The sequence below is a fragment of the Pteropus medius genome, unplaced genomic scaffold (genome assembly GCF_902729225.1).
Source record: "Pteropus medius unplaced genomic scaffold, Ma_sr-lr_union100, whole genome shotgun sequence".
Classification (NCBI taxonomy): Eukaryota; Metazoa; Chordata; class Mammalia; order Chiroptera; family Pteropodidae; genus Pteropus; species Pteropus medius.
Window position 1 is genome coordinate 21,311,703 of NW_024354875.1, and position 12,810 is coordinate 21,324,512.

Genomic DNA, 12,810 nt, shown 5'->3' on the forward strand with positions numbered 1-12,810 from the left:
TCTGCCATGATCCACTTTCGGGCCACACCAATTCAAATCTCTTCCACATGCAAAATACACTAATTTCTTCCCCATCACCCATCTCCCAAGCTGATCAGGCTTAGGCTTGAGGTCCAGGATATTGTTGTCTAAATCAGATGAAGTTCTTTGGATGTGGTTCGTTGGGTTTAGCACTTTGAGTACCATTCTCCTTGATCTGCAAATTTGTTAACTAAAGAAATTTTTCAACTCATTAACTTCTATTCCATAAAACAAAGGTCATCTTTGCAGTTGAGTGGTTTTCTTAGTCTGCTTCCTAGACATAGACTTATGAGAGTACAAAGACCTCTTTAAATTTTGTACTTTCTATCTCCTTTCCAGTACCAGGTGATAAAGTTCCTTTAAATACTTTGTGGGTTTCTTATGAATCAATTTATAATCCACCCCATTAAACAAATGCAGTATGTCCAAATCTCTTTGAGATAAGCCTCTTTCTAATTTGGCCTCCCTTTAAGGACACTTGCCTTAAGATTCCTAGAAACCCTATTGTTTCATGCAAGAAATCTGTGAAGTACCCCTTGAGATCTTTAGAGGGCCTTTTGTCTTTTTGAAATGGTCTACAAGGCACTATCTTAAAACTTTATGAGGCCTTAACAAAAGATTTTATATTTAGACTATGTTTTCCTGACAGCACCCTGGATTTGATCTCTGCTCAGAAGCCACATCTTAATTTTAGCATCATTTGCCATCTGGAGAGGCTGGGAATGAGAAACAGTTTTCTTTTCCAATCCAGCAAGTCCTGGAGACTTTATATATAACAGTTCTTTCTTTAGCTCATATCCCTTCTTTACATTTTACTACAGGCAGCTAGAAGCAGACATGAGGCAAAGCACTTTCAATCTTCTTTCTGCAAATCTTCTTAGCTCAGAAATAGGTATATTTCTTATTTTCCACCTTACTGCAGGAGACATTGTTGCTAAACTTTCCATTGCTGTATAACAAGAGTCCTTTTTCCTCTAGCTTCCGATATTGTATTCCTCTTTTCTTTAAGTCCTCACCAACAGCCTTTTCAAGGTCCATGAGGTTTCCTCTTATAGTCTCCTTGACCCCTTTAAGATTTCACAAATTCGCTTGTAAAAATGCTTTCTATTTCCACTTGCCTTCTGGTCCTAAAGCTGCTACCACATATATTAGGTTGAGTTGTGGCTGCACTTTACTTCCTGAAATCAATGTGTGTCCAGGTATCGATGGCTGACCATAAAACCACCCTAAAACTTAATAGCCTGAAAAGATGATATTTATTTTGCTCAGAAAACTGAAATTTGAGGAAAACTCTGTGGGGTTGCTCATTTCTGCTCAACTCAGCCTTATCAGGGGCAACTCATAGCCTGAGGATTGAATTTACATTTTGTCTCTGCTCCATGATGTGGTTAGGACCTCAGCTGGTTGACTTAAAGCCTATGAGTGACTCTCAGGCTGGAGCCTGGAATCATCTGGGGGTTCTTAACTCACATGGTTGACACTGGTTGCTGGCTGAGATCTTTACTGGAACTGTTGCCAGAACATCTACATGTGATTTTTCCATGTGTTATGAGCTTCCACCATGTGGCTGAATTCCAAGTGTGAATATTTTGAAAAAAATAGTGAGCCAAGAAGATGTATTACCTTTCATGACTTAGCCTCAGAAGTCATATATGTCACTTATGCTACATTCTTTTCATTGAGATAGTCACACAGGACCCATTAACTCAAGTGGAGGAGAAATAGATTCCGTAGACAAGACAGTGGCGAGTTTCCGAAAGGGCACGTGAGACTAAAAAATATTATCGCCACCATTTTTGGAAAATACAGTCTACCTCAGAAGAGTTTAAAAAAATAATTTATATTAAAAAAAAAATGTTCAACATATGTCAGTTCCCTGTCTCAAGCAAAACATAAATATCTCTTCTAACCTCATCCAGAATACTGCCTTAATTTGGGGTACATTCACAGTCTTTAAGGATTCCTTGTATTGAATATAAAATCTCATGAGTGTATGTTTGTGCGTGTGTGTGCACGCATATCTGTGTATATGAAGAGAACTGATCAGTGACCAGGAAAAATGTGATTAAGAAGTATTGCCAGACGTGGTTCCATAGTGTAGCGGTTAGCACGTCTGCTTTACATGCAGAAGGTCCTTGGTTCGTGCCCCAGTGGAGCCATGGTCCATGGACTACAGACATGCCACCCTGAACAAGCCTGATGTCTGATCTCGGAAGCTAATCAGGGTCAGGCCTGGTTAGTATTTGGATGGGGACCACCTAGGAAGACCAGGTGCTGTAGACATAAATAATAATTAATAATAAAATAAATAAGAGAACTATTGCTATGGTCTGTGTCATAGAGTACACTATTTTTAAAATATATTTTTAGAAAAGGAACCAATTTCCTGTAATGCTGCAGGTCAATTTTACAGCTGTTTCAGAGAAATTAGCAGAAGGAGAAAAGGATCATCAATATAAAAAAGTTGAAATTTATATCTTTTTTTATAATCCAATCAATATGCTCTGTATATTCTTAAGCAAACAATTATTGCCTCTTTGCTCCGTGCTGCCCTTAAATAAGCTCTCTCAACTGAAATCAAAATCAATTTGCAATAATTCAGCATTCTTACATTATTAGAATGGACATCAAAAAGCTACATTATGATAGTACTGAGAGCCACTTGGGACAGTGTCGACCTGCCCCCCAGAGTTGTTCTTTCTCAAATTTCAATAAGCAAACTCTGGTTTCATGAATCTAGCTTCAAAAGACTTCAAGCTAGATTTTTGTGGGTCATGATTTAGAGGCGAACAAGCAATGTGAAGGAGGAATTAATGAAGCAAAACTCTTTTCCCCTACTAACCCAATCTTAACCATTGTAATACCCATTATCTACTGTTTCTTCAATAACAAAGTGTGTGCAATGGGAGAATACACAAAATCAGAAAGGAAAAGAATAACTGGTAGTAAAAATAGGGAGCATAAGTACCATATTAGGAAGCACGTCAGTCACCTTCCACTCCAACCTCAGCCATTCCAGAGGAGAAAAAAATTGTAACTGTCAGAAATAAGATAGAGTGTGAAAAGTATATATAATTACTTACATTCATTTAGAATAATAATCAATGGTTCTGTTCTAGAGTTCTGTAAAAAAACAAAAAAAACAAAAAAACAAACAAAAAAAAACATTGCAAATTCTATAAAGAACTAACACTAAAGATCCAAGTAATGTAGGTGCCATGAAAAATATTATGCTCGAGCTATTCCTACAATGAAACTGAACATTGCAGGTACAATTTTGGAGCTGATTGTACTCCTTACAAGTATTTCATCCCTCGAAAGTTATTATCATTTACCATCTCCCACATCTGTCTGTACCAACCCTTCGATATGAACAAATGATCTTGAAGCTCTTCTTATGTTTTCCTCATTCTCTTTTCCCTAGCCATTATGAACACATTTTATATTATGAACACATTTTAATGAATTAAACATGTCCAAAATTTTATTTTAGGTACTTATTATGTTGCACTTGACTTGATTCAGTCTCAAAAGACCTTATTCATAGAATAGACCAGCTTTTTAATAAGAAATTGGAAAAACAAATATAATACATTAAATTTTTGAAAAATAAAAACAGACTGAACAAGCCTGATCCCGTCTGATCTCAGAAGCTAAGCAGGGTTGGGCCTGGTTAGTACTTGAATGGGAGATCACCTAGGAAGACCAGGTGCTGTAGGTGTAAAAAATAAATAAAATAAAAAATAAGGGACTGTAAGCTGACAAGGTCCTTGCAATCTGTGAGGTCAACCAAGGGTTGTCTCACCTAAAAAAAAATTTTTTTAAATAAAAATAAATTAAAATAAATAAATAAAAATAAAAACAGAGACTTCTGTTTAGATCCAAGGCAGACTATCATCAGTACTATAATTACCTTCCTGCCATAAACAGCTTAAATTCTGAAATAAATGAAATATATGTTCAGTATAAGTGTGAAATAGATATGTGAAATATACGTGGAGCATTATCTACTTTGTTGCAAATACATATTTCAGACATACAACCATGGGAAGCACAGGATTATAACCCTAAAACAAGGGAAATGCATGAATCAAGCATCTCCATCTTTGCTCAATCCTCCTGGTGGTATCTGAGGTAAAAGGAGGAACCAAGTTAAACCTGAAGACTTACTGAGTTGAAGAGACAGAGACCGACTAGAGTTTGAGAAGGCTAAGATAACTCATATTTGCAGAACAGGAGGGAATTTTGCAGAGGTATAGCTTCAAAAGTCTGCACTGAGGTACCCTTGAGTATTCTGCAAAATGCTACGTAGTGCTACTTAGGTGAATCTTCATGAGACAAGGCAAAGAACAATTATTGAAAAGCTTCAAACTGGACAATTCCTAGAACTCACAGAGGGCTGGGAGATGTCTGAGTACTGGCCAGGCAAAGTGTAAAGAGCTGATTGAAACCTGCGGCATTCAATTGAAATCCCAGGAAGGTCATACCTTTGTAATATGGTTAAATTACTTCTAGAGTTTGGCTACTCTGTACCTACCCTAAAAAAATTAAAAAATTAAAAAACAAGACTATTTTCCAAGCCCCTAAAATGCCTTCTAAATTAAACATCAACTCTCTAGAAAGAATTACAATAAAATCCAGACACTCAATAAGGTAATCCTATGATGTAAGCATCTAATAAAAAAATTACCAGACATGCAAATAAGAATTAAAATATGATCCATAAATAAACAAAAGAAAAGGCAGTTAAAAGAAACCGATCCAGAGACTTTAAAGCAGCTATCATAAATATGCTAAAGGACTAAAAGTACACATAAACATAAGGAAAGAAATGATAAAAAAGATCCAATTGATACTTCTAGAGACAAAAATAAAAGACAATAACTGAAATGAAAACTTCGCTAGAAAGATATATCAAGAGATTGAAAATCACAAAAATTGAAATAAATCAAAATAAAGGACAGAGAGAAAAAAATGAATAAAATCTCAGTGACTAATGGAACACTAACAAGTTGTCTAATATACTTGTATTTGAAACCCCTACAAAAGAGAAGATAGTCCAAGGGGTATATAAACATCTGAAGAAATTATAGGGGCCAGAAATTTTCCAGATTTGGTAAAAGCTATACACACACAGGTCCAAGAATTTCAATGAAACAAAAGTGGCAGGGAAAACAAAGAAAACACACCTAGTCTCACCATAATCAGATTGCTGAAAACCTTTGAAAAGAGAAAATCTTAAAGACAACAAAGGAAGGGTACAATACAAGCAAAGCAAGATAAAATTTCCACTGACCTTATTAGTAATAGTGCAAGCGAGAAAATAACAAAACAACACCTTTAAAATATTGACCCAGAAAAACTAATTTAGAATTCTATGTCTAGTGAAAATATTCTTCAAAAATGAAAGATATTTTCAGATTAACAGAAGTTGAAAAAATTTATTGCTGTACAGGGAATGTAAAAGGAAAATCTTCTGACTGAAGAAAATATCAGATTAAAACTCGAATAAATATACACAATGAAATAGAGAGCATTAGATATAGTAAATATAATAGTAAAATAGTCCTCATTTAAAATGTTAAATTAAATTAATTCATAGTTTAAGCCAATTATAAAATTATAACATGTTTAAAGGTAAATTTTATGACAACAAAGGACAAGAGAGGGAAAATAAAAATACATTCTGTAAAATTCTTACATGATATCTAAACTGATATGACAGTATTTGAAGGTAGATTATGATAAATTAAAGATGTATCGTAAACCCTAGAACAATCCCTGAAAAAAGAGATATCACTAAAAAGTTATACCGAAAATAATGTTGAATACTGAAAATAATAAACTAATCCAAAATAAGATAAGGAGAAAAAGCAAAAAAAAAAAAAAAAAACAGATGAAACAAATTTAAAAAATAGCAAAGTAATAAATTAAAATCAAACATATTGATAATTTCATTAAATATAAATGATCTACACGCTTCAAATTTGTAAAGTCAGTGGTAGTCAAACTGGATAAAAAATAAGATCCAAATATATACATTCTATAAGAAATTCACTTTAATATAAAGACACAGATATGTTAAAGTAAACGGATACAAATGTATATACCATGCAAATACTAATCATAAAAAAGCTGCAGTGCCTATGTTAATAATATACAAAATAGACTTCAGCATAAGACTACTATGAAACAAACAAAAAACACCCCATAATAATAAAGGGATCAATTATGAAGACATAAAATCTAAATGTGTATGCATCTAAAAACAGAGCTTCAAAATACATAAACCTAAACCGATTAAGTGAAAGAAGAAACCAACAAATCCGTAATTACCTTTCTTTCAGTAATGGCAGCACAGAGAAATCAAATTGCATAAAAAGACAAACATTCTATCAAGCTATTGTATTTGACTTTATTTACATTTATAGAACACTATACACAAAAATTACAGAATACATATTCTTTTAAAATGCACTCAGAATCCTCACCAAGATAAACCATGTGCTGGGACATAAAACAAATCTCAATAAATCGAAGAGGATAGAAACCATTTGGAGTATGGATAACTCAGGACAAAATTACCAGTAAGTAGAACTAGATTTATGCTCACAAAGCGGGACAACGTGTTATCTACAAAGAGGAAATACTGTCGACTTCTGGGAAGATGTTCTGTTTTCCAGGAATCTATTGGTCAAAGTATATAGAACTTGCTTACCTATAATTAATAAGGAGAAAGAAGGAGCATGGGATGTGCCTCCACCTCACACTATCGTTTTATGACTGAGAACCATCACATTGTTATTAAGAACAATCGCTAGTGTTATCTGAAAGGGAAAAAACATACAGGAGAGGAAATGAATTAAAGCAGTAGCAGCATAAAGATGGAGAGGAGAGATAAATATACTAAGGAATTAGAAAGAGTACAAGTTGGTTGTTGGGTGGACCAAAAGGGATCACAGGCGAGAGCACAGGTTTATCATGAAGAAAATGAGTTCATTTTGACAAAATCTTTGTATCTAGAATGATTAAGAACACTCACAACTCAATAATATGAAACAAACAACCAATAAAGAACAGGAAAAATAGTTTAACATATCTCATAGTATATGAGTCAATATTCACAGGAAAAGAAGCTCAATATTATTAGCCATCTTAAAAGTGCAATTTAAAATAACAGTGAAGTACTACTACATTCCCACTAGAAAGGCTAAAATGAAAAAGTCTGGAGTAACTATATTACTTTCATACCTTGATAGTGAGAGTGTAAAATGGTACAAACAAAAACTCTGGACAATAGTTTATACTTACCATTTGACCCAGAAATTACACTCTTAAGTTATTTACTCAAGAGAAATGAAACATAAATCCACAAAAAGACTTATACATGAATATTTATAGCAGATTTATTCATAATAGCTCCAAACTGGAAAAATCCAAATGCCTAACAGGTGAACAGAAAAACAAATTGTGATATGTTAATATGATAGAATTGTACCCAGCAACACAAAAGAGCAAGCAGCGGAAATATCTAACAACATGAATGAATCTCAAAAACACTGTGCTGAGCAAAAGAAGTCAGACACAGAAAAGTGTATTTTGACATTTGAGTCTGAAGTAACTATGGCACATCCAAGTTTATACCTCAGAAAGTGATTGGAAATTAGAACTGGATCTTAGAAGAGAAGTCTCAAACAAATATGTAAATTTTTTAAGACAAAATGGTAAATGAGATCACAAAGAAGGAAAGTTTACGATGAAGAAAGCCAAAGCCAGAATCCTGGGTAAATATCAGCATTTTAAGGACACACAGAAAAAGGAAAATAGGTGAAAAACAGCATAAAAGGAAGATGGAGGAGGAAGAGAACCTCCAAAAAGTGATAGGTTAGAGAATAAGAAAAATAATTCTGGAAGAGGACATTCTGTGTTGAAGATCCTCTAGGAACCAGGAAAAAGGTGTAAAATGTTCTGTGCACTAAGCTGTAGCATTCGTAAGTGTGTAGGAAGTATTTTTAGAAGAGCAATGAGAGCAAAAGTCTATTGTGGTGGATTGAGGAGTGAAAGGGCAGAAAGTAGATAAGGACAGAAAAATGTATCCCAGTTCTACAAAAGTTTATTTCATAAAGGAAAGAGGAAACAAAAAACCAAGTCTGTGTATTTCTAAAAGTCATCTTCCTACCTGCTTGTAAATTCAGGGTATTTCATAAGTACTTTGAAGTGAATGGATTCTCAGTAAGAGGTTCATGATATCACTCATGTATTTCTAGTAAAGGAAAAGCTGACTTAGAAAAAAGTAAATTTCATGAACTAGTTCATGTATTATGTAAAAGCAAAGATTCAGATTGAGGTATAGAATTGAAATGTGTTTTTGCAAAGTCTTGCTTTTGCTCTGTGCAGAAAACTAAGCTGTATTTCCCTGTTCTGGTTCACTCATATCTCATGCGATTGTGTCACCTTGTGTTTCTCCATTTAAAAATAAAAGGCAAACTCAGCAATTCTTTTTTCTTAAAATGCTTCAGTAACCAGCAGTCGCAACATTAAAAGCCTTAGCTGGAAGATTATAAAAATAGTTTAATGCTTCCTAGCAGGTAACTACTTTTGAACCAATTCTCCTTTCTGGGATGCAGTGAGGTCAAATCAAATGGAAGGACAGACTATGAGAGAGAAGAAAAAGCTGGTTGACATTCAAAGGGCAAAAGTACATAATGTTTGGACTGTTTTGTGTAAATGTTAAACAGCGCCTACATTTAACCACCTGCTTCTTGTTTAGAAGAGTTCAAATGAACAATTTCAAGCACAACTGAGTAACACTCAAAAGAAAATCAAGTGTAATTTCCTAAGTTGCTGAAGCAGTAGTTCTTCTATGAAATCACCATTAGTATTTCTAAACCCAATTTGATTATATTTGAAATTTCCTGCACATAGTTCAGTGACACCTGGAAATTTTTCATGTGGAGATAGAATTATGAGGTAGACCTCTCTAAATGATTTTTTTCTGTGTGTGTGTGTGTGTGTGTGTGTGTGTGTGTGTGTGTGTGTGTGTGTGGTAAAAATTCCTGGGTCATATCTTTAATAATCTTTCATTTCTTTTTTCTTTCTTGTGAATATATTTTGCTTGGCTTTTGAGACACACTAAAAAGTAGGAAAAAACTATATAAAGACACCTACATCACACCAACTGTACAGCTCACCTTGAAATTCTTCACCTGTCTGCTATCTCTAAATATTCACCAATTAGGGAAGAAAAGTAGTGGTGGAATCTTCAGATGTCTTTGATGAATCTCCTAAAAAGGCGACTCTTTTACTGCCTTTATTAAACACCAAACTCACATTATCGTTGCTGCTTTAAAATCTTCTGTCTCCCTCAAAGGCAGATGAAGTTTAAATGCTATAAACTGAATCTCCTCCATTCCAGTTCTGTAGGTTACTCACTGCCATGAACATTCCTGCTTTGTTTCAGACATTTTTTCTACCATGGACTTCTTTTCTGCCTATTAACCCTTATACAGATCTTTCCCATACTACAGCATCAATTCACTAATTTTCTTGAATCTTCCAATTTAATTCTACCTCATTTCTGTGTCTGTTATTATTCAATATGTGCACTCACACTCAACCTTAATAATTTCTTCCTTATGACATGTCTTGCACTACTTGCTTCTAAGGTTAGATGGCTATTTCTGTGCATGTCTTGTCTTCCTAAATAGATTACCTCTTTAAATGCAGGAGATTATTGTTTTCTTAGCACCACCTGCAGTGACTGTTATTCTATGCACTTAGCAGGAATGTTTGATAAAGATTTGTTGGCTAACATTTGAGGAGAAAATATTTTTTAACCTATCTTAATTATAGAAGTGATTATAATTAATATTTTGTTAGATATAGCATTAATCAAAAATAACTCTCTATAGAAAAATCTTTCTCATTAAATAGATTTTAAAGAAAGTATTCAAATCAAAGTTTTAATAACTATCTTTGGCCACAGTGTATGTATGTATATTTCCTTTAAAAGTCAGACGGCATCTCTTAAAAATCTCAGTTTAGAACATCCCATAGAACAACCTGGGTTTAGCAATTCCCTCAATCTCTAGGAATTTATAGTAAGGGGAAAAAGGTAATTATTCAACTTAAGTTCATTTATTAGATAAATTATGTCATCAATGTGAAAGTTCACCAACTTTTGCACACACTAGTGTTAAAAAATCAAAATGCTCAAAAGTTATAAAATTAGAACCGAAGAAAAAACACCACTACTAGTTTTTCTGAAACTACAGCATTTGTTTTATTTCATGCATTACATTTCACAATCTAGATTGATGTGAAATAAATATTTTGTCTTTCTCTACAACTCCAGGAAGAAGCTAATGATGAAGCCAGATGAGAACCTGATTTCATGATTATTGAGCAAGAATATTTGACTTGAGAATCTGGTTAGTACCTACTTAGTTTAAATTAATGAGAATACACTAACAAAACTGTCCTCAAAATGGAAAAAAAATTAAGCAAAAGAACTTAAGAACCCATAGCAAAAGTAAAACCAATGCAGTGTTCTGCCTCCCTTATGCTAAGTCTTACAGAAAAACATCATTGTAGGGCTATAAACCAAACAACCTAATTTTCTTAAAATGTCATTGTGGAACAGCCCCTATGAATTTAGCTAAACTATTCTTGATTGGATTTTTCATTATTCCTTAAGTTTAATTATAGACTTTTTGAGGGGAGAGGGGAGAGCAATGAGTTCCACAGAGTATTTCTCACTGTACAAAACAATACATTATTACTAATGTTTTAAAACTACATTTTCAAAAACAAATAAAATTACTTGTAATTCTAGTACTTGAGGATTTAGTCACTGTGAGACTATATACTATAAGATATATGACGTAATATGCCAGTTAATGCAAAATGCTATAAAGAAAATCAAACCAGGCTAAATGAATAGCGAATAACAAAAGGTGCTACTCTAGAAATGATAGCAAGAAGATTTGTTTGGTGTTATGATAGTCTAACAGAGACCTAAACCCTACACATACCTGACGAGTACATTCCAGGATGAGGGAATAGAGCAAATTCCTTAGAACGGGTAAGTGTGTGGCATGTTCAAACACAGCAAGAAGCAGGAGTTTGGAGAGCAATTGGGCAGCTGGAGGTAAGGGGATACCGGAAATGAAGGCAGAGAGGGTGCCAGATTTTATATGCCTAAGGCACTTGTAGTCCAATAAGTGTTTAGAAATTTAGGTGTGAAAGAAGATATGTTAGGCCTAAGAGCAGGACAACCTAGTAGTCTTTGGGTAAATGCTTAAATAGATACAAAAAAATGATTACTCTAGAGGAAAAATCAGACTATTGTCCTAAGTGTCTTATAGGGAAATGGTTGTTGAAGAAACAAATGTCTCTTCCGGGAAGGAGGAAAGCAAAATTCCAGTGCCCACTGAAGCCAGCATTTAAATTTCCAAAATCCCCTCTGTATACTTCATACAAATATAAATACAATTTAAAAAATAATAGAATATAATTGCATAAAAACAAAAATATGACACATTTTCTTTTTATTTAAAATAGAGTTCTATATGCTTCACAGAAACAAGTGCAAGGAGTGCTTAATTTATCTTTGCCACTTTACAAAACAAAAATACATTTCCAGAAAATGCATACATAAAAATATAACATTTAGGCAGACAAGTATTTACATCTGGAGGAGCCGAAAATTATCCTGTATTTTAAAAAAGCTTTACAATAAATACTTTTATAATTTGCTATTGGTAAAGTTAAACATTTTGGTATAAAGGCCATCACTGAGTTCTTACTAAATTTAAAATGTTGTTATTTCTAAACAAAATAAGTATATATATATATATATGTGTGTGTGTGTGTATATATAGGTATATACATAATTCACATTTCCAGACTAGAAATTATTGAAATATCTGAATATTATTCATTTCTCTTTGAAATTTAGAATTATCTTCAGCTTCAACAATTAAATTGCAACTACTAAAATTGCCATCTGCATATTTTTTATACAATTTATTGCACAATTCTAATTTTAATTCCTAATTTATTTCTTTATATCCCTTATATACATTATTTGGGCCTGTCTGTTGAAAGGTAATACCTTTTTATATACTTAAGAATAACAGCCAGCTTACAGTAAGTCTTTACAACAGTGAATTTTTTCACAGTAGTTCAAGAGTTCAGGGAATGTTTTGCAATGTCAAAATGCAATAGTTTTGACATTTGTAATATGTTCTTAGGTATAAGAAAAGTCACACTACCAAAAGAAAAGTATAATTAGTATTAGTACTTTGAAAGTCAATCCAAAATTCCTTTTTCTGAGATCTGAATCTAATTTTCTGTTTTTAGGACATTTTAAAACCTGAAACACAAATTAAGTTTGAATAATTTTCTCCAGTCTAGGATCAGAAAAGTACAGGAGCTTGACACTAGTCAATTGTGGAAATGAACTGGAATTTAATATTTTGGCTCAAATCCATTACTTCACGTAAAGAGAAAAAAAGAGTTGGATTTTTAGAAAAAGTTAATTACTTGCATTGAGCCTATCGGAGGAAATGGAGACATTAGTAAATCTCATTCTATACCTGCATTAGTTAGAACTTAGGCGTGTAATTGCCTCTTTACAGACAAAGTCAATGAATAGGTTTGCACATGAAATGAAAATGCAATGGAGATATTAAAATTAGGATCCATGTGTCATGGTGCAGGTCATCTTAGTTGAAATTTTTAATCAACAGGATAAACATACAACTCTTTTGCTCTTTTGGAAATGCT